Here is a 22,194-nt window from a genome sequence, read left to right on the forward strand (position 1 = left end):
CCCAACCAAGACCGTCACAGTGCACCCGTTTGATACCCCTGGATGGCGCCCCGCCTTAAAAGACTCATGTGTCAGCGGACCTGGGCGTTCCACTCCTGACCGGTCCTATACAAAAAACTAAGAAACAAAGGGATCAGGGAGATTAAGGCTGCCAAGGCATGATATTACCGGGACAAGATACACCACCTCAAGTTGGCCAACAACAGACAGTAGTATGCTAAGATCAAACCAGTGTGTGGCCTACAAAAGCACACTTCATCTCTTCCTTGCACCTCACACCTTCTTGCTAATCTCGCAGCTCAGGAGATGAACCATCACTTTGCCGCTATCTGTCAGACCTTTCCTCCCCTCCACACCACTCCGCTTCCAGACCATCTTCCCGCTCCCTCCCCACCCTCCACCGTCCAGGCGATGGATGTTTTTAAGAGAATGCTTAAATTTAAATCAAGATCACCACACCAACTGACCATCCTATAAAAATTTACGAGGAGTTTCCTGAAGAGCCAGCAACACCGCTATGCTCCATAATAAATGCCTCTCTCTCTCTCAACACTCCTGCTCCGCGGACTGGAAGACATCTTGCGTCACTCTCATCCCCAAAACTTCCAGTCCACAGTCACTCGTTGATCTCAGGCCAGTCTCTATCACCCCTATCCCTAGCCTTATTTGTGAAGATTTTGTGTATGACTGGGCCTACACCAAAGTTTATAATACCGTGGATATCAGACAGTTTGGCAATATCAAAGCCACCTTCACCTCCCATTACCTGACCAGCTTCCTTGAATTCATCCACAGCCACTTGGGCAAGCGAAGCACCTCTCTAGCTGTTGCTTTTCTGAACTTCAAAAAGCCTTTGATCTTGTTGATCATATTTTTTGTCATCAGCAAGGCAATAAGTCTGGGTCTCCCTCCTAACCTGGTAGCGTGGCTAGCCGACTTCCTCTCAGGGAGGCGTCAGGCTGTTCGCTACCAGGGCTCTGTCTCTAATTTCCTACAGCTGATATGTGGGATCTCCCAGGGGACCACGATGGGTTCACTAAGCTTCCTACTCCTGATTAACGACGCACTCACTGACACCCCCATCACTGGAAGTATGAGGATGACTGCACCATCAGCATCCCAGTCTGCAACAAGAACCCGGACTACTCGCCACTGCATGCAATCTTGGAGCGACTGCAGAAGTGGACGAAAAAGAACAGGATGACCATTAACCACAGCAAAACTGTGGTGATGCATTCCTGTACCTCCTCTTTACCAGTGCCCCCTCCCCAGCTCACGGTGAGCCCGTACTCCCTCCAGATGGTCCAATGTGCCAAGCTTCTCGGAGTCACGGTGGACGACCAGCTGACATGGAAGTAGCATGTCGCCAGCACCGTAAGATCGGATACTTACAGGCTGTACATGCTGCGCAGATTCAGGTCGCTGGGGACGCCGACAGACAAGTTAAGGGGGGTGTACCTCAACTTCATCCTCCCCAAAACATTTGTATGTCTCCCCAGCGTGGTTCTTCTCCCACACACACACTCAACAGCTCCAGCTAGAGAGCCTGCAGAAAAGGGCGTGAAGGGTCATCCTTGGTCCCGCCTACACAACCTATGATGAAGTCCTGACCACCCTGAGTCTGTTCAGACTATACACCAGGCACCGAGAGGCTTTGGTGAAATTTGAAGGGGACTTTTGCATCATCCAACTCTCAGACACATGCTGCCGCTTGACGCGCCTCACCCCGTCCGTGCCACCAAACAACACAATAAGATAACGCCACTAAGGGTGCCGCGCACGGACCGGTACAGACTCAGTGCGATTCCCACCATGGTACGAGCCATCAATCAATAGTATTTCGCTTCTAGATTAGACCTAGCTTCAGGATTAATGTTAAGTATTTCCACTCCCCTCTGTGTACATTTTCAGTTTGTAAACTGCCTGAATAATAAACCATTTATTATTATTATTATTATTATTATTATTATTATTATTATTATTATTATTATTTTTATTATTATTATTATTATCATTATTATTATTATCATTATTATTATTATTATTATTATTATTATTATTATTATTATTATTATTATTATTATTATTATAATTCTTCTTCTTCTTCTTCTTCTTCTTCTTCTTATTATTATTATTATTATTATTATTATTATTTTACTCTCACCTAACCTTAACTTAATTCAACTCATCATCATCAATTATCCTCACCTAACCACTTTCAACCTCACCTAACCTCACCTAACAACACCTAACTACACCTAACATAACCTAACCTCATCCAACCACATCTAACCTCACTTAAACTCGCATAATCTCACCTTACTTCAACTAATTTCACATTACTACACTTAACCTTACATAACCTCACCTAAACTTACCTTACCTTAACTCACTTATCATCAGTTATCCTCATCTAACCTCACCAAACCTCACCCAAACACACCTAACCTCAACTAACCTCACCTAAATAAGAAACACAATCCAACCACACCTAACCATTCCTAGCCTCTCTTAACCTTACCTAACCTCATGTAACTTCACCCAAGTATTCAAACATCACCCTACCTTACCTAACCTCACCTAATCTCACCTAACAATACCTAACTTAACATAACCTCACCTATTAATACCTAACATCTCCTAACCACATTTAACCTCACCTAACCTCAGCTGCTGACAACTAACCGCAATTAATATCACCTAACCTCACTTAACCTCACCTAACCTCACCTAACCTTACCTAACTTCACCTAACTTCAAATATCCTAATCACTCATACTAATCACTCACAACGTAACCTCATATAACATCATATAACATCCTCTAATCTCAGCTAATATCATCTAACTTCACCTAACCTTACAATTAAATACTTAACCCCATGTAAGTTTACCTAACCTAACCTAACATCACTTAACCTTATGTAACCTCACTTAACACTCAACTATCCTTAACTAATCAATCAGAACCACATCTAACACTACCTAACCTCACCTAATCTCACATATCTTTACATAACCGTACTTAACCTCACATAACCTCACATTGTCTCAACTAACCTCATGTAACCTCTCCTAACCACAACTAACCACACCTAACCTCACCTAACTATAATTAACCATACCTAACCTCATCTAACTTCACCAAGCAAAACTTGTCCTAACCTCACCTAATTTCACTTAAGCACACCTATTCTCATCTAATTACACCTAAATTCACCTAACCTAACTAATCTAACCTAACCTAACCTCACCTAACCTCACCTAATCTCACCTAACCACACATAATCTTACCTAACCTTACCTCACCTAACCTAAGTTCACCTGACCTCACCTAACCTCAAATAACCTCACCTAGACAAATATAACCTCACTTAGCCTCACCTAAGCACACTTTATGTCATCTAACGTCACATAAGCTCATGTAACCTCAGATAAACTCACCTACCATCTCGTAACCTGACCGAACCTCACCTAACCTTAATTTCTCCCACTTAGCCTCACCTAACTTACCTTAATTTCTACTAATCTCACTTAATCGCACATGACCTTACCAAACCTCACCAACCCTCACCTAACCTTCTAACCTTACCTAACCTCAGCTAACTTCTCCTAAAACACCTAATATTACTTAACCTCTTCTAACACACCTCACTAAATCCTACCTAACTTTTAGTAACCTTAGCTAATCTCACCTAACTTTACGTAATCACACATAGCCTCACCTAACCTCACCTAACCTAACTGATCCTCACCTAACCACATCTAATCATAGCTAACCTCACTTAAACTCACATAACCTCACCTAACCACACCAAATATCACCTAACCTCTCCTAATTTCATCTAACCTCACCTAAGTCATATAACCTCAACTAATTACACTTAACCTCACCTTACCTCATCTAACCTCATCTAACAACACACCTAACACCATATAACCTCATCTAACCACAGGTAACCTCATCTAACCTTCCTTAACCTCATATTACCTTTCCTAACCTCATCTATTCCCACCAAACAACACACAACCTCACTTAATCTCAGCTAACCACAGCTAATCTGACCTAACCTCACCTAAAGACACCAAACTACACTTAATCTCTCCTAACCTCACCTAAACTCTCCTAACCACACCTAACCACATCTAATCATTAACCTCACCTACCTTCTCCTAACCTCACTTAGCCTCTAGTAACCTAACTTCAGCACACCTAACCTCACATAACATTAGCTAACAGCACCTAACCTTACATAATTATAAATAACCTTACATAACTTCTCTTGACTTCACCTAGACACAGCTTACCTCACCAAACCTCACCATATAACCACACCTAACCGCATGTAACCTCGACTAACCAAAGGTAACCTCAACTAACCTCATTTAACATTACTTATTCATACCTACCCATAGGTAACCTCACCTAACCTCACCTAACCACTCCTAACCTCATCAAACATAACTTAACCACACCTAACACACTTAATTTCACCAAACCTCACTTAATCTCACCTAACCACACCTAACCTTAACTTAAATCAACTAACCGCACCTAACCAACAATAGTATCATCTATCCTTACCTAACCTCTCCTAACAACATATAACCACATTTAATCTCACTTAACCTAAACTAACCTCTTCTTACTTCACGTTACGTAACCTAATGTGAGCACAAATAATATAACCTAATATCACCTTACCACATATAACCTCACCTAACCTCACCTAACAGGACCTAACCTTATATAACATACCTAACTTCACTTTACCTCTCTTCAACTCACCTAATCTCTCCTCACTTAATCGCACCTAGAATTTACCTAACTTCACCTAACAACACCTAACCACACCTAACGCCACATAACCTCACCTAACACACATAATCTCACTTAACCTAAACAAACCTCACATAACCTTACTTAACCTCACCTAACCTTACATAGCTTCACCAAACCTTATCTAACTTCACCTAACCGCACTTAATAAAAACTAATCTTACTTAGCCATACCTAATATCAGCTAACTTCATCTAAACTTATGTAACATCACCTAACCTCACCTAAACTTAGCTAACCTCAACTAACCTCACCTGTACTCACCTTACCACACCTAACCTCACCTAGCTATACCTGATTTTATGTAACAAAACTTAACCTTACTAAACCTCACAGAACCTCACCTAACTTCTCCTAACCACACCTAACCTCACTTAACCTCATCCTTATCCTCACCTAACATAACCTAACCTATGCTAAACTCAACTAACCTTACCTAATCACACCTGACCTCACCTAACCTCACCCAACATCCCCTAAGCACACAAACTCACTTAACCTCAATCTACACCTTACCTTACCGTTCATCACTTAACCACACCTAAGCTCACATAACCTCACTTAACCACACTTAACCACACCTAATCACACCTAACCTCACCTAACCTCTCCTAACAAAACATAATCTTATCTAACTTCACTTAACCTCACTTAACCTCACCTAACTTTACCTAACATTACCTAAAACTTAGCGAAGCTCACCTAATCTCAATTAACAACACCGAACCTCTCCTGTACTCAGATAACTTCTCCTAACGACATATAACCTCACCTAACGACACTTAACCTCACCTAACCTCACATAACCATACCTAACCACTCCTAAAATTACCTAACCTCACCTAACCACATCTAAGGTGTCCTAAACTCACCTAACTTCACCTAAGTACACATAACCTAACCTTACCTAGGCACACCTGACATAATTTAACCTCACTCTTTAGCACACCTAACCTTACCTAACCTCAAATAACCTCACCTGACCTCACCAAACCTTACCTAACCTCATGTTACCATACATATCCACTCATAACCTCACCTAGACTCACTTCAACTTACCAGCCCTCACCTAAAATCTCAAAACCTTACCTCACTAAATCTCAAGTAACTTTACCTAACTTCAACTAACCTCACCTAAACTACCTAACCTCACCGAACCTCTCCTAACTACACCTAACCACATATATTCATACCTATCTTCACCTAACCTCACTTAACCAAACCTGACCTCACCTAACCTCACTTGAACTCTCCTATCCATATCTAACCACACCTAACCTCACCTAACCAAACCAAACCGCAACTATCCTCACCAAACATCTCCTAATCTTTCCAAACCACACCTAACCTCACCAAAACTCGCCAAATCTCTCCTAACATCATGTAACGTCATATAAGCATGCCTAACCTCACCTACCCTCATCTATCATCACTTACTCTCTCCAAACCACACATAACCTAACCTAGCCTCACCTAAGTTACCTAACCTCATCTAGTCACACCTAACCTCACCTAATCACACATAACTACAACTAATTTCACCTAACCTCACCTAACCATACGTAACATCACCTAGCTAGCCTCATGTAACCTCACCTAATCTCAGCTAACCTCACCTAACCTCACTTAACCTAACCGAACCTAACCTAACCTAAACTAACCTAACTTCACCTAATCTCACCTAATTTCAAGTAATCTCACCCAACATCACTTAACCTTACCTAACCTCTTCTAGCCTCTAGCCTCACCTAACATCTCTTATCCTCTCATTACCACTCCAAAACACACTTAACCTCATCTAACCTCAGCTAACCAAACCTAACCACACCTAGCATTAAGAAACCTCATCTAGCTTCACCTAACCCCACCTAAGCACACCTAACCTCAAGTTAATGTCACCTAAGCACACATAACCTCAACTAACCTTACCTAACCTCACCCAAACACACCCATCCTCTCTAACCTCACATACCTATACATAATCTTACTTAAGGACACATAAACTCCTCTAACACCCTCTAAGCACACCTAACATTACCTAATCTCACATAACCTTACCTAACCTCACTTAACCTCCCCTAAGCTCTCCTAATAACACCTAACCATCCCTATCCACAAATAACACAATCTAACTTCTCTTAACCAAAGTTGACCTTAATGAAACTCACCTAAGCTCTCCTAACCATACTTAACCAAACCTAACCTTAAATAATCACACCAAACCAGAACTATCCTCACCTAATATGACCTAACATCTACTAACCACACATAATTACACTTAATCTCAACTAACGTCACAAAACCTGTTATAACCTCATGTAAACTTCCCTAAGCAAACTTAAACTCTCCTAACCTCACCTAACCACACCTAAAAACTTACCTAACCTCAACTTACCTCAGCTAAACACACCTAACCTCACCTAACAACATCTAACCTCATCTAAACTTACCAAACCTAACCTCACTTAAGCAATCACACCCTCAAGAAACCTCACCTAATCACACCTATCCTTACCTAATCTCACATAACACAAACAAACCTTACCGAACCTCACATTATCTCTCTTTACAACACTTATCCACACATAACCTCACCTAGCCTCACCTAACCTTACATAACCTCTCCTAACCTCACCTAGACATGAACTAACCTTACATAACCACATGTAACTTCACTTAACCTCACCTCACATCATTTAAACCTCTTAACCTCACATAACCTCTCCTAACCACACCTAACCACACCCATCAGTACCTAACCTCATCTAACCTCAGCTAACCTCACCTAACTTCTCCTAGCCACACCTAACCACAACTAACCTCACCAGACATCACCAAACCTCTCATAACCTAACAAAACCTAATATAAGCATTCCTTACCTGACTTAACCTCACCTAACTTCACCTAATCACACCTAACCTCAACTAATTACACCTAACCACACCTAATCTCACCTCAAGTAACCATACCTATCCTCAGTTAAACTCATCTTGCTAAGCTCACCTTACATAACCTCATCTAGCCTCACATAACCTGACCTAATATTATCTAACCTCACCTAACCACACCTTATCATAATTATAACACAACCTCACCTAACCATATGTAGCGTTACCTAACCTCATGCAAGCTCACATAATCTCAGCTCACCTCACCTAACCTCACCTTACCTCAACTTAACCAAATATAACGTAACTTAACATAACTTTACCTAACCTCACCTAATTTCAGCTAACCTCACCTAACCTTAATTAAACTAACCTAACTACATCTTACCTCATTTAACTTCACCTAACCTCATATAACTTCACCTAACATCACCTAACCTCTCATAACCCTCATCCCATACCACACGTAACCACACCCAGAATTACCTAACTTCACCTAACCTCTCCTAACCTGTCCTAACCTCATCTATCCTCATGTAAGGATACATAAACTCTAAAAAATTTTAAACCTTACCTAATCACCCTAAGCACACCTAACTTATGCTCACCTAACCTTAACTAATCTAAACATACCTAATATCACCTAACCACACCTAACCTCACCTAAACATACCTAATCTCACCTAACCACAACTAACCTTACCTAAGTACATCTAACCTCACCTAAGCACACATAACTTAAAGCAAACTCGCCTAAACTCACCTATGAACACTTAACCTTACCTTACATCACCTACACTTGCCTAACCTCATTAAACCTAAACCTCACCTAGCAGGAAAACTAGCCTTACCTAAGCACACCTAAACACACCTAACCTCACATAACCTAAACTAACCTGACCTAATCTCATATTATAACAGCATTCCACACCTAACCTCACCTAGTTTTACCTAGCCTGACCTAAGCTCACCTAATCTCATGAAACTTCACCTAACCAGACCTACCCCCACTTAACCTAACTAAATCTCTCCTAACCACACATAATCACACATATCCACTGCTAACAACCTCTCTTAACCTCTCTTAACCAAACATGACCTCATTTAACATAACATAAACCCTACTAACCACAAGTTACAACAACTAACCTCACCTAACCACACCAAACAACAATTAACCTCACTTAACCTCAACAAACAGCTAATAACCAGACCTATACATATCTAACTTCACCTAAACTTACCTATCCTCTCCTAACCTCACATAACCTTACCTAAGCATGCCTAACCTCATATAACTTACCTTACCTAGCATCACTTAACCTCTCCTAACCTCACATAACCAAACATAATGTCACCTAAGTCACCTAACCATTCCTAATCACAACTGACATCACCAAATCACATCTAATCACATCTAGCCTAACCTAACATCACCTATCTTTCCCTAACCTCACCTAACCATACCTAAACACACTTAAACTTTATATAACCACATATAATGTCACCTAACCTCGCCTAACCTCACCTAATCTTAAAATAAGCTCACCTAACCTCAGTTAACCTTACCGAATCTAACTAACCTAACCTAACTTCAACTAACCTCACCTAATCACACCTATCCTCTAAAAAATTCACTAGCCTCACCTAACCTTTCCTAACGTCTCCTATCCTCAGCTAACCTACCCTAACCTCACCTGACCCCACCTAACCTCATATTACCACACCTAATCTCATCTAACAGCACCTAACCTCACCTAAACTCTCCTAACCTTACATAACTTCTAACCAAACCTAATTTACCTAATCGCAGCTAACGTAACATAACCACTCCCAACCAAACTTAAACTCATATAACCTCACCTAACCACACCTAACATCACCAAACCTCACTCAGAGTCACCTGATCACACCTAACCGCACCTAATCTCACCTAACCTCAATTAACCTCACCTAACCTCACTGAACCTAACTTCAGCTATTATCACTTAACATCACTTAACATCACCTAACATTAATTCACAAACCTCACAAGCTCACATAACCTTAGCTAAAATCACATAACTTCACCTATCCTTCACTAACCACATCTAACCACATCTAACCTCACATAACTTTACCTAATAACATCTAACCTCACCTAATCTTACCTAACCTTACCCAACCTAATGTAGCTTCACCTCACCACACATAGTGTGACTTAACCTTTCCTAACCTCACCTAACCTCACCTAACCATACCTAAAGTCACCTAACCTCATCTATCATAAAATGACCTCACTTAACCTTACCTAACCTCACCTAACTTTAACAAATCTCACTTAACCTCACCTAACTATACATAACATTACCTAACCTTACATAGCCACACCTAACCTCATTAAACTTCACCTATCCTCAATAACAACACATAATCTCACCAAACATCACCTAAATACAACAAACCTCACCTAAACTACCCTAAGTCACCTAATCTCACCTAATCAAATCTAACATCACATATCTCAAATAACCACACCAAGTTACACCCAACCTCACCTAAACTCACCTACCTCACCTAAACTTACCTAATTTTAGCTACCCTTACCTAAAGTCACATAATCACAGGTAACCACACCATCTAACATCACCTGAATATGCATAAAACATTTTAACCTCACCTAACCTCAGCAAATATCATCTAACCTCACCTAATCTTACCTAACCTTGCTCAACCTCTTCTAACCTTACCTAACCCCACCTTAACATTACCTAACCTCATCTTATTTCACTTGATCTTACCTAAAATCACATAAGATCACCTATTCTCAACTAACCACACCTAACCTCACTTAACCTCACCTAATTATACCTAACGTTACCTAATCTCACCTAATTTTACCTATCATCACCGAACATCACCCCCTTTCCCAATATCACTTAAGTACACCTAAACTCATACAACTTCACCTAAGCACACTTAACCTCACCTAACCTCACAAAACTTCAACTCACTACATCGAACTTCACTTAACATCACCTTACCATACCAACTGACACTTAACCTCACACACCCTTACCTAACCACCAAACCTCACATAACTTCACCTAACCACACCTTAACTCCCCTAATCTCTTCTAAGCACACTTAACTCCACCTATCTAAACAAAACCTAAAGTAACCTCACTTAACCTCACTTAACCACGCCTAACCTCATCTAACCTTTCTTAATCACATCTAACCACACCTAAACTCACATAACCACACCTAACGACACCTAACCTCACCTAACTTCTCCTAACCTTACCTAACCTAACCTAAATTTACCTAAGTCACCTAACCGCACCTAATCTCACCTAACCTCACTTAACCACACATAACCATACCTAACCTCACATAGCCATACCTAGAATCACCTAACCTAACATAACCTTACTTACCTCTACTAACCTCTACTAACCTTACCTAACTTAACCTAAATTTACCTAAGTCACCTAACCTCATGTAACATAACCCAATCAAACCTAACATTAACTAATCACACCTAACCACATCTAACCTTACATAACCTCACCTAACCTCAACTAACCTCACTTAACACCTAACCTCATCTAACCTCACTTAACCTCTCTTAAACTCTCTTAATCACACCTAACTTCCTCTAACCTCACCTAACCACATCTAAAATATAACTAAACTTACCTAACCTCACCTATCATCTAAACGCTCTTAACCTCACCTATCCTCACTTAACCTCTCCTATCCTCACCTAACCTTACCTAAGCACACCTAACCTCACCTAACAGTACCTATTCCTACCTAATCTCACATAAACACACCTAACATCACCTGACCTCATTTAACCACAGCTGACCTCATTTAACCTGGTAGATTTTAACGTTTAACAAAGTATGCCTAACCTCACCTTACCTCACATAACCTCTCTTAACATAACTAAACCTAACCTAAACTTACCTAAATCACCTAACTTACTCTAATCTCACCTAATCTCATATAATAACACCTATATATACCTAATGTTACCTAACCTCACATAAACAAACATCATCTCACTTAACCTAACCTAAACTCAGCTAAACTCACCAAAACACCTGTTTCTAACCTCACCTAACCACACCTAACCATACCTAGCCTCATTTAGCCATACATAACGTCACTAACTCACTTATCCTCAACTAACCTCTACTAATATTACAAAACCTCACCGAACCTTACCTAACGTCATTTAACCTCACCAAACCTCACCTAATTTTACCTAACCTCAACTAACCTCACCATACCTCACCTAACAAACCTAATTTCATCTAACCTCATGTAACCTCACTTAACCTTATCTAACCTCATGTATCCTACCGTAATCTATCCTCAAGTATCCTAACGTAACTAACTACACTTAATCTCATCTAACTATACCTAACCTCATTTAACCTTAACTAACCATTCCTAACCTCACAAAATTTCCTAACTACACCTAACCTCATCTAACCTCACCTAACCATACTTCACGACATCTAATTTCACATAACCAAACTTATTAAAATCTAACCTGTCCTAACATCACCTAACCTTAGCTAAGAAAACATAACCTCACCTTTTTTTTTTTTTTTTTTTTTTTTTTTTTATGTAGGAAGGATACTGGCCAAGGGCAACAAAAATCTAATAAAAAAATGCCCACTGAAATGCCAGTCCCTAAAAGGGTCAAAGCAGTGGTCAAAAATTGGTGGATAAGTGTCTTGAAACCTCCCTCTTGAAGGAATTCAAGTCATAGGAAGGTGGAAATACAGAAGCAGGCAAGGAGTTCCAGAGTTTACCAGAGAAAGGGATGAATGATTGAGAATACTGGTTAACTCTTGCGTTAGAGAGGTGGACAGAATAGGAGTGAGAGAAAGAAGAAAGTCTTGTGCAGCGAGGCCGCGGAAGGAGGGGAGGCATGCAGTTAGCAAGATCAGAAGAGCAGTTAGCATGAAAATAGCGGTAGAAGACAGCAAGAGATGCAACATTGCGGCGGTGAGAGAGAGGCTGAAGACAGTCAGTTAGAGGAGAGGAGTTGATGAGACGAAAAGCTTTTGATTCCACCCTGTCTAGAACAGCAGTATGAGTGGAACCCCCCCAGACATGTGAAGCATACTCCATACATGGACGGATAAGGCCCTTGTACAGAGTTAGCAGCTGGGGGGGTGAGAAAAACTGGCGGAGACGTCTCAGAACACCTAACTTCATAGAAGCTGTTTTAGCTAGAGATGAGATGTGAAGTTTCCAGTTCAGATTATAAGTAAAGGACAGACCGAGGATGTTCAGTGTAGAAGAGGGGGACAGTTGAGTGTCATTGAAGAAGAGGGGATAGTTGTCTGGAAGATTGTGTCGAGTTGATAGATGGAGGAATTGAGTTTTTGAGGCATTGAACAATACCAAGTTTGCTCTGCCCCAATCAGAAATTTTAGAAAGATCAGAAGTCAGGCGTTCTGTGGCTTCCCTGCGTGATATGTTTACCTCCTGAAGGGTTGGACGTCTATGAAAAGACGTGGAAAAGTGCAGGGTGGTATCATCAGCATAGGAGTGGATAGGACAAGAAGTTTGGTTTAGAAGATCATTAATGAATAATAAGAAGAGAGTGGGTGACAGGACAGAACCCTGAGGAACACCACTGTTAATAGATTTAGGAGAAGAACAGTGACCGTCTACCACAGCAGCAATAGAACGGTCAGAAAGGAAACTTGAGATGAAGTTACAGAGAGAAGGATAGAAACCGTAGGAGGGTAGTTTGGAAATCAAACCTCACTTAATCCTTCTAAGCATAACTTATATCACCTAACCTCAATTAACCTCACCTCAGCACACCTAACCACACCTAACACCACCTAACCTCACCTAACCATACATAACCTCACCTAACCTCACATAAACACACCTAACCTCAACAAATAACACCTATTCTAACCTAACTTTACCTAACCTCTCATAATCGCACCTAACTTCACCTAACCTCACCTAACAACACCTAAGCACACCTAACCTAACATAACCTTACCTAATCACACCTAACCTCATCTATCCTCATATTACCTCACTTCACTTCATCTAACCACACCTAACCTCAATTTACCTCGACTAACCTACTTTAACTTCACCTAAGCACACCTAACCTCGCCTATCCTCACATTACCTCACTTCACTTCATCTAACCACACTTAACCTCAATTTACCCCAACTAACCTCTTTTAGCAACACCTAATCATAATCAACCTCATCTAACTTCACCTACCCACACCTAAACACAACTGACCTCAACTAACCTCACCAATCATCTTCTAAACATACCTAACCTCACCTATCCCAACATAACCTCTCCTAAACTCACCAAAATTCGAATAAGCACACCTAACCTCACCTAACATCACCTACCCTCACATAAAAACACATAACCTCAATTAACCTCATTTAACAATATCAAACCTTTCCTAATCTCTTGTAACCTCACCTAAATTAAACAAACCTAACATAACCTAAGCTAAATACACCTAACTTCACCTATCCTAACATAAACTCTTCTAACATCAACTAATTAAAAAAAAAGCACACCTAACCTCACCTAACTTCACCTAACCATATATAACCTCATATAACTGCATCTAACATCACCTGATCTCACCTAACCTCTGTAAACTCACTTAATCTCACATAAGTATGCCAAACCTCACTTAACATCATGCAGCATCTCCTAACCTCACCTAACCTAACCTAACTTCACATAACCTCACATAACCTTAACAAATTTCACCTAATATCCCTTAACTTCAAGTAACTTCTTAGTTAATTATTCCTAACCTCACCTAACCATACCTAATATCACCTAACCTCACTTACCCTCACCAAACATCTACTAAACTCATCTAACCTCACTGAACCTTACCTAAGATCACATAATCCCACCTAACCTAACCTAACCTTACTTATCCTAACTTAACCTCATTTATCCTCACCTAACCATATCTAACCTGACCAAACCTCACCTAACAACACCTAACCTTATATAACCTCATATAATCTAATTTAACCTCATTTAATTTCACCTATCCTCTCCTATCCACACTTAACAATATAACCTCACATCACCTAACCTAACCACATCTAACCTCACCTAACTTACCTAACCATACCAAACCTCACCTAACCTCACATAACCATATAACCATATTAACCAAATCAAATCTCACTTAACCACACTAAATTTCACCTAACCTCACCTATCTTCACCATACTTCCCATAAACTCCCATAAACTTTCATAACCTCAGCTGAATTTACATACCCACCTAATCTCACATATCCTCTCATAAACACACCTGATCACCTATTCTCACCTAACCTCTCCTAACCTCACCCAACCTCGAATAAGCTCACATAATCTCACCTAGATTCATCTAACGCTTCTTAACCTCACCTAACCTCATCTTAACATAACCTCACTTAAATTCATTGTACCATACATAACATTACCTAACCTCTTCTAATTTCACCTAACATTAAGTAACCTTAACTAACCTATCCTAAGTCACCTAACCTCACAAAATATTATGTATCTTATCTCACCTAACCTGAACTAATCACAACTAGCCACACATAACCACATGTAAACTCACATAACCACACATAACCTTATTTATCATCACCTAACCTTAAATAATCTCACCCAACCTCATATAACCACACCAAACATTACCTAACCTCACTTAACTATACCTAACCTCACCTAACCTCACCTACATTACCTCACTAACGTTACCTAACCTCCCATAATTTCACCTAACCACACCTAACTTCACTTAACCTCACCTAACCTTATCTAAGCACACTTAACCTCACCTAACATCACCTAAGTAAAGCTAACCATAAATAACCTCACCTAACCTCACCTAAACACACTTTACTTCACATAACATCACTTACCCTTACATAACATCACTAATACACACCTAACCTCATAAAACCTCCCCTAAGCACAGCTAACCTCACCTAAACTCACATAACTTCACCTAGCCTTAGCAAACCTCACCTAACCTCACCTTTCTACATCTATCCACATCTAACCTCATCTATCATCATCAAACCTCAACTAGCTTTATTATACATCTCCTAACCTTACCTAGCCTCACCTAACCTCACCGAATCCCATATAGCTTCACCTAACTACACTTAACCTCACCTAACATCAACTAACCTCAACTGAACTCTCCTAACCATACCTAATCACACTTAACACCAACCAACAACATCAAACACAACTAACCTCACGTAACCTCTTCTAACCACACTTAACAACATATAATATGACCAAACATTACATAACCTCTCATAACCTCACCTAACCTCACCTAACCATGCCTAACCTCACCTAACCTAATCTAATCTTACATAACCACGTCTAACCTCACCTAACGTAAAATATCCTCACCTAAATCACCTAATCTCACATAATCACACTTAACCTCTCCTAATGACACTAACACTTATCTAATCTCACCTAACCTCACTTAAAAACACCTAATCTCTCTTAACCTCACCTAACCTCAGCTAACCTCACCTAATCTTATCTAACAAATCATAAATTTATCTAACCTCACCTAATGACACCTAACCATACCTAACCACACCTAACCTCAGCTAACCTTATTTAATGTCACCTAACCTCACCTACCCTCAGCTAATCTTAGCTAACCTCACCTAACTTCACTTATCTTACCGAACCTTACCGAACCTAACCTACCCTAACCTAACCTATCTACACATAGCTTGACCGAATAACACCTATTAACACCTAACCTCACATAACCTTATCTAACCTCACCTAACCTCTCCTAATGTCTCCTAGCCTCACCTAAACTCACTTAACCTCACCTAACCTTACCTAACCATAACTAACATCATGTAAACTAACCTATCCACACCTAACCTAAGTTAACCTCACCTAACCTCATCTAACCACACCTCATCTAACATCACATAACCTCTCCTAACCACACCTAATCACACCTAACACCATCTAACTATACCTAACAAAACCTAACCTCAACTAACCTCACCTATCCTCACCTAACCTCTCTTAACAACCACTAACCACACCTAACCTCATCTAACCTTACCTTTTCTAATCTCACCTAGCCTCACCTAACATCACCTAATTTACATTACTTCTATTAATCACACCTAACCTCACCTAACCTTATGTAACCACACCTAATCTCACCTATCCTCACTTAACCACCCATAATCTAACCTAACCTAATCTCAACTAACCTCACCTAACCTAACAAAACATCACCTAACAATTAACCTCACTTAACCACACATAACCTCACCTAACCTCTCTTAACGTCATTTAAACTCACATAACCTCACCTAAGTCACCTAACCTCACTTAATCATACCTGGCAATATCTAACCTCACCTAAACTAACCTAACCTTACCTAGCTACAACTTACCACACATACCTAATGTAACCCCTCCTAACCATTCTTAACCTTACCTAACCTTAGCTAATATTACCTAACCTCATATTCCCCCATTCAACATTAGCTAACCTCATCTTAACTCACTTAACCTCAGCTAACATGACCTAACCTCACATTATCCCACTGAACATTACCTAAAATCATCTTAACTCATGAAACCTTATGTAACCTCACATAACCTCACCCATCCTGAAGTTACCACAGTTAAGCTCACCTGACCTCACCTAACCACAACTAAACTCACCTAACCTCACGAAATTTCACCAATCATAACAAAACCACACCAAGCATCACCTAATAACTTCTAGTCTCACCTAACCACACCAAACCTCTCCTAACCACACCTAACCACACCTGACATCACTTGACTTAACTTATTGTTAATCTGTCACTGGAACTGTAAAAACACCCTTGAAAACCTGCGTCAGTTCAACTAGAGCCTTTTAAAAGTGTGTTTCTCCTGTCAGTAATGCAGAAATGTTGTTAATCTATCACTGCAACTGTAAAAACACCCTTGAAAGCCTGCATCACTTCAACTAGAGCTTTTTAAAAGCGTGTTTCTCCTGTCAGTAATGCAGAAATGTTGTTAATATGTCACTACAACTGTAAATACACCCTTGAAAACCTGCGTCACTTCAACTAGAGTCTTTTAAAAGCGTGTTTCTCCTGTCAATAATGCAGAAATGTTGTTAATCTGTCACCGTTCACACATAACAGCACAACAGCAAGTGTAACAGCAAGCTGAGTCTATGTAGTCTAGTTATGTTAGGTTAACTTAAGACAGGTTAGAGCACTAGTATCGACGTGGGGTCCCCGGCTGGCTGGCGTCTGGCAGGTCTGCATTGCCAGATGTGTATTTTTCTTGCAGTGTTACCAGGTCAGGTGAGGATACTACTCTCTCTCTCTCTCTCTCTCTCTCTCTCTCTCTCTCTCTCTCTCTCTCTCTCTCTCTCTCTCTCTCATTATAGCTGTTGTGTTTATGCATGTATTTGAGAGAGAGAGAGAGAGAGAGAGAGAGAGAGAGAGAGAGAGAGAGAGAGAGAGAGAGAGAGAGAGAGAGAGAGAGAGAGAGAGAGAGGCATTATGTGTGGAGTTGAATATATTTGAAAGCAGATTTGTGCATTTTTATAGCTCAATTCTGTGTTTACTTCATTGAGTTTTACAAGTAGAGATGTTGTTTTTGAAAGCGTTACCTTTTTCATACTTGATACCTAAGAGATGGGATGTTGTGAAACGGAGGAAATGTTCACAATTTTGGGGTGTTCAATATTAAACACATAAAGCCTGCAGGTGATGAGGAATTCATGAGATCATTTAACGTTTTGGGATCAATTCCATCCTCTTTAAGTTTACTTATTACCTTATTCATAGTTTGAGTGTGCTGCAAAGCCAAAAGGTCTTGCAAATGTTCAGTGAAATCTTTAATAACTACAGAAGGGAGCAACTTCTCCTCTCTCAGTGCTAAAAGCCTTGTAACAATTTCATGGGTCCAGTTGATATTTAAATGTGATGAAGCACATTCGTTTCCTTCGTCAGTTATCATTTCCACACCAGCTTCACTCTGCATACAAATCCTAATCTCTGGATCAGGTAAGGAATCATCACAAACTTTAAATTTCCCCCTCACTCTATTAAGATGGCAATTATAAAATAATGCGTGATGTGAACGAATGTGTCTTAGTAGATACTTTACAGATTTGTATGATCTAGAACAGCCATCAATTTCACATCCAATTCTATATCCTGGTTCTGAGGAGTGTACATTTGTGTAATGATTTGACAAATTAAAAAAATGTTCTGGTTTTAAAGCACCACGACCTGCATGCAAAAAACTTGCTATCAACTTTCATAATGCTAAATACAAAATGTATGCATAAGTAAATTATGAAGAGATAAAACACAAACTTTCACACTGTTGTCCACCACCACTTACTGCAATACAGGACCTTGCAAACTTTTTATTCTTATAAGTTTTTTTTTTTTTTGTTAATGGGATAACCAAACAGGACTAGCAATGGTGGTATTATATTGCTTTGGAGGACATCATCAGATCCCTTTCTGCAACTGGAAAATAAATACATTTCAATAGTTTACTTTGGTATAGTCCTACACATTTTTGCATTGCACCATCAATTCTGCCTTCCTCATAATGGTCTGTCTTTGTAAATAAATTATATACCTGGTTTCATTCGTGGCCGGAACGATGGCTAAAGCACATTTCAACGAAGGACATTTGGTCAATGGACATTTAATCAAACTTTCAAAATCATAATTACGTGTGTGTGTGTGTGTGTGTGTGTGTGTGTGTGTGTGTGTGTGTGTAATTCACCTTCTGGTCGCCTGCTGGTCTCTCGACACAGCCAGCTTTTCCCCTACGTCCCTAGCTCAGAGCTAATATGGTATCGATCTTTCCTACGGTATCTACGTAATGATACGTGAGTGTGTGTGTGTGTGTGTTTTGAATTGAGTGAGACAGGGACGGAGGGGGGGTTTGGTGGTGGGGGTAAAACTGTCAGATTTGACCTTGACAGTGAAAACGAAGGGAAGGCAAGGAGGGTAGGAGGGGGTGAGGGGAGGAAAGGGGAGAGGAGGAGGTAGGGGAGAGATAGGGGAGGGGAGGAGGTTGGGGAGAGATAAGGGAGGATGGGGTAGGGGTGGTTTGAGCTTCCAACGGTTGACCGTGAAAAAATATTATTATCCTTATTATTCCTATTATTATATTATTCTTATATATATATATATATATATATATATATATATATATATATATATATATATATATATATATATATATATATATATATATATATATATATATATATATATATATATATATATATATATATATATATATATATATATATATATATATATATATATATATATGACATTCTTATTATTGTCTCAAATCTCCTCATGACTTCACACACACACACACACCACTAAATACAATACCACTGCCTCTTGTTCTGGTATTAATTAATCAGATATGTACAACCGCTATGTTGTCGTTGTTGTTATAGTGTTGTAGTGATTAATAATATAACTCGTAGAGGTTGTTCTTAAAATTGTCTTTTTTGTCTGTCTGTCTGTCTGTCTTAAATGTCTCTGTCTCTGTGTTTAGTTACAGTGTTAGAAGGTTTAATATAACTCAAAGAGGTTGTTATGTATATAATTATAGGGTGGTTAATAACTGGAACAGGTTAAGTAGACATGTGGTCAGTGGTGAAACATTAGATAGTTTAAAAAAAGGGCTAGATGAGAGCATGGATAGGGAGGATAGATGGGATGGGTAGGCGTTGGATTGCTCCAATGGTGTGGATAGAGGAGCTGCCTTGTGTAGGCCATCACTTAACCTCTTGCAGTCTCCTCACTTCTTATGTTCTTATAACCACCACCACAACCACAGCCACAACCACCACCACCACCACTACTACGAGCCCCTTAACCTCTTCGGCATGGCCAGTCAAAACGCGCGCCGGCGCCATATCCGGGATTTCCGCGCCTGCGGCAAACTTTGAACTCTACCACCAACATTCATCAAAACTAAATATAATCATAACATACTAAGTATGGGCATATCTGGAATGGTTCCATTGTGCCTTACACACCAATATTCAGTCTAAAACAAACTGCAGTTTATATTTTACCTACTAGTTTTCGTGAGAGGATGGTGATGGTGGAGTGGTGTAAACGTGCTCCTCTTCCTCAGACTGATATAATATACGAGTGTTGAAAGACTGAGTCAAATGTGTCTTCTGCAGCTGGTGGCGGTGATGGTGGTGGTGGTGGTGGTGGTGGTGAAGGATGAGGGAGCGGGGGAGATGGAGGAGGAGGTGATTGTGAAGGAGAAGGCGGTGCGGGTGGTGGTGAGGGTGATGGTGAGGGATGAGGGAGCGGGTGAGATGGAGGAGGGGGTGACTGTGAAGGAGAAGATGGTGGGGGTGGTGAGGGTGACTGGTGAGGGGAAGGAACGCTGGGTGATGATGGGAGAGAAGGAAGCTGGCAAGAAAAAATAGCAGGAACAGGTGAAGATGAGCGGGGGTGGGAGTGGTGGAAAGGTGAGAAAGGTTGATGATATAGAGAGGGAGGTGGTACGGAAGGCTGGTGAGGTTGAGAGGGTTCAGATGGGGGTGTATGGGGTGACTGGTCTCTATCGCACACGATCACCGCGCGAAATGTAATCCGTGACTTACAGTATGATGCAGTGCAGTGGCGTGATCACAGGATGTGTCAACATAAGACACTTGCCACTTGTTTTATTTATTGTATGATTTATTTATCATTCTTTTCTTAATTCTCATTTTACTATGACATGATCATTATTTTATATTTGTCCATTTTTCATATTTTCATCTCGGTATGAGCGAGGTGTTTGAATGTTGGTGTGATAAATTACTGCAGCGGCTGAGAGAGAGAGAGAGAGAGAGAGAGAGAGAGAGAGAGAGAGAGAGAGAGAGAGAGAGAGAGAGAGAGAGAGAGAGAGAGAGAGAGAGAAAGAGAGTTTTGTTATCGAAGTTTTTCTTTGTTTTCCTCTTCTTCCTCCTCCTCTTCCTCCTGCTCCTCCTCTTCCGTATCTTTCAGTTTCTCTTCCTCCTCCTCCTCCTCCTGTTCTCTCTCTCCTATTCGTGTTGTTCCTTTTGTTCCTGTTGTTTGCCCCTTTCTTCCCTCTGTCGCTCCTCCTTGTTCACCCTCCATTCATTGTTAGGTTTTCTGTCACATTTCATAAATAAGGCTTCTTCTCTCACTTCTACCACTTCAGTGTGGCATCTAGTACTGCCGCACATTACAAAACACTACGTCTAAAGAGAATATTCGCCTAAAACTACCCAAATATCTGCAGTATTAAGAATAAAGAGGAATAATTCATTGTTGTTTAGTTTCCCCTTAAAGAAGATTCGTTTTTTCTAGTTACGTCATTTACTAAGAAACAAAAGGTTGAAAATCCTTCAAATTA

The 22,194-nt window shown here is 40.2% G+C and overlaps 1 long non-coding RNA gene across 2 annotated transcripts in view; it reads right to left on the reverse strand.

The window, feature by feature from the left end:
• The window catches only part of LOC135099032 (uncharacterized), a 53,062-nt gene extending 34,940 nt beyond the window's left edge, over positions 1 to 18,122 (reverse strand). The window contains exon 1 of one of the 2 annotated variants that reach the window (XR_010267580.1): positions 18,032 to 18,122. This is a non-coding gene — a long non-coding RNA (uncharacterized LOC135099032). The remainder of the gene's footprint in view (positions 1 to 18,031) is intronic. The other variant, XR_010267581.1, reaches the window with a different exon arrangement.
• Positions 18,123 to 22,194: the final 4,072 nt, after the last annotated feature.

The sequence above is a fragment of the Scylla paramamosain genome, unplaced genomic scaffold, assembly GCF_035594125.1.
Source record: "Scylla paramamosain isolate STU-SP2022 unplaced genomic scaffold, ASM3559412v1 Contig99, whole genome shotgun sequence".
NCBI lineage: Eukaryota > Metazoa > Arthropoda > Malacostraca > Decapoda > Portunidae > Scylla > Scylla paramamosain.